This window comes from Pleurodeles waltl, chromosome 10 (assembly GCF_031143425.1).
Source record: "Pleurodeles waltl isolate 20211129_DDA chromosome 10, aPleWal1.hap1.20221129, whole genome shotgun sequence".
Classification (NCBI taxonomy): Eukaryota; Metazoa; Chordata; class Amphibia; order Caudata; family Salamandridae; genus Pleurodeles; species Pleurodeles waltl.
The window spans coordinates 421,642,660-421,645,466 of record NC_090449.1 but is presented as its reverse complement, the minus strand read 5'-3'; positions in this window follow the sequence as shown (position 1 = coordinate 421,645,466).

The following is a 2,807-nucleotide window of genomic DNA, read 5'->3' as shown; positions in this document are numbered from 1 at the left end:
TTCTGGGAGCCTAGTAAACTGAAATCTGTTAAGTGTCTACTCTCAGGTGCTATATTCTGGCAGAAAAAAACATTGGAAATGTCCAGTGTTATTTTGTATTGTTTGAGCACTATGTTGTTCATTAGTGCTGTGCTATGTGAGTGTTGTATAGCATATGTGCGTGTATGACTGTTTAAATGTCTGTAGTCTAAGACTGTTCTGTAGGAATGGTTGGGTTTAGCTACTGGGAATAAAGGATTATTCATTGGGGAGACACAGGGTTCAATTACGCCCTGGTACTCCAGATGTGTGAGAATTTCTCTCATGGGTGCTTTTGCATCATGCTTTATTGGTTACTGAGTTTGAGATTGGGGTTGATTTTTAATAGGAATTATATGGTAGGGGGAATCTTTGTCCCATCCTACGTGGTTGTGATATAACACGGGTGTCTGCGCCAATGCCCATTCGATGGCATGGGATTTAGCAAGTTCCACCAGAACAAGGGGCAAGAAAGAATGTTTAATAACATCTTCTCCATATTGGCAGGTACGGACAAATTTAGGTGGCCAATCTTGTTCGGCCAAAAAAGCATCATGTATATTTACCACGCGATCCCAAAAGATCGCGTCTATTGTGCGTTTAATGCCTCGTTCTAACTGTAGTGTTACTTTATACACCCTATCAGGCGAGGAGACGCGCATGTCCGCAGAGTCTACTTGTAGAAAGTCATCAGTTGCTTTCACCTCCAGATGCTTTTGAAGACTTCTGCGAACTATCGTGACATCTGCTGCGCTGTCTAGCAGCGCTAGTGCCCACTTCTTGTTCTTCAAGCGGACCCTCTTCTTGAGTGGCATGTCGAACTGCAACTGCTGCTACCTTTTTCTTTTTAAATTGAGGTTTTTGTTGGGGAGGTTTCTCTTTCTTTTTAACCGAAACCTCCGATGAACGTTATGATTCCTGTCTCGGTGTCCCATCCTACGTGGTTGTGATATAACACAGGTGCCTGCGCCAATGCCCATTCGATGGCATGGGATTTAGCAAGTTCCACCAGAACAAGGGGCAAGAAAGAATGTTTGATAACATCTTCTCCATATGGGCAGGTACGGACAAATTTAGGTGGCCAATCTTGTTCGGCCAAAAAAGCATCATATATATTTACCATGCGATCCCAAAAGATCGCGTCTATTGTGCGTTCAATGCCTCGTTCTAACTGTAGTGTTACTTTATACACCCTATCAGGCGAGGAGACGCGCATGTCCGCAGAGTCTACTTGTAGAAAGTCATCAGTTGCTTTCACCTCCAGATGCTTTTGAAGACTTCGGCGAACTATCGTGACATCTGCTGCGCTGTCTAGCAGCGCTAGTGTCCACTTCTTGTTCTTCAAGAGGACACTCTTCTTGAGTGGCATGTCGAACTGCAACTGCTGCTACCTTTTTCTTTTCAAATTGAGGTTTTTGTTGGGGAGGTTTCTCTTTCTTTTTAACCGAAACCTCCGATGAACGTTATGATTCCTGTCTCGGTTTCACGTACTCTGTTCTTCGCTCTGACCGCCCACCTCTCTCACTGCATTTTTCCTGAAAGGAATGAGATTGGCATGTATCAGTATATTGACCTATCAGGCGTTTTTATATTATCTCTATTTCTGAGATTATATCTATTCTGAGGGGTCTCCGTACGCAAAGATTCTCCCCTTTCTTTTTTAGGAGTTTGTTGTTTTTTATCCCAGTGTTTTTTATTATGCTCAGGAGCTTGCTTGGAAAAATCTTTATTAGATTTGCCCTGAAATTGTGCTTTAGTTGGTCTGGCCCCTAGACTATCTCGACCAATACTAGAATAGGTCTCTGCGAATAATCTTTGGCAGCTTGCGTTCTTGATCCTGTTCAGGAACATCCCATAGCCGAATGCGCACTGCTTGTGTGACCTCTTCCCCTTTAAGGGTACTTAAAATAATTGAGGAAACTGTGGCAAAGTTGCCCATTAATTGCATCCTCAAGTCTAGGGCCAGGGCAGCCCCGTATTCATCTTGAATTTGTTTCAACACTTCCGGTGAGTTGGCAAGTGTCGGTGTACAGTGTGCAGTAGTATGGAGCGCAGCAAATACTGTGCCCCAGGTATTACAGTTATCTACTGTGGAGACAATCCCAAAGGGCAAGCGCATTGTTAGAATTCTATGTTTGTCCCGAGGTCCCATATGGGGAAACTCTGCTTCCAGTGCATTTATTTTTTGAGCTAGCCAAAACGAAATTTCTTCTAGTTTGGGGGGTACCTTACCCATAATCGAATGTATAGTTGTAGGGCTAATGCCTGGCATCACTGCATGTGGTTGTGCTGGAGCAGTACGTGCTGGGTTTGTATTCAATGTTTGCATTACAAACTGTACTAATCGTCAGTATATTGCCGTTAGCTCAGTATATAAGCGACGGACTTCAGCTACTGCTAAGTTTGCTGCTACAGGGTGAGGTGTATAAGTGGCCAATTAAGGCCAGGTAGGACTATCATTACTTAGAAGACCTAACCTAACTGGTAAAATCGTGTTGGGTAGGGAACCATAAAGCCAATTATTATGTTCTTGATAAGATAAAGGTATTTCTAAATATGCATATGCTCTGTATTGTCCTGGTACGTCTGCAAGTGTATAGTGATGAAATGTGTTTGTGTTCCCATCAACTGCTGGAAATGTGACCCAAGAATAAAAATGTTCTGTTCTATAAGTTGCATATGCATCCACCACAAATGTGAGTGGACCCCCCCTGGGCCGTTAGGCCATTTGCCAATAAATGTGCAGTCAGGGGTTGTCTCATATTGACTGAAATTGCTACCTGCTGTGG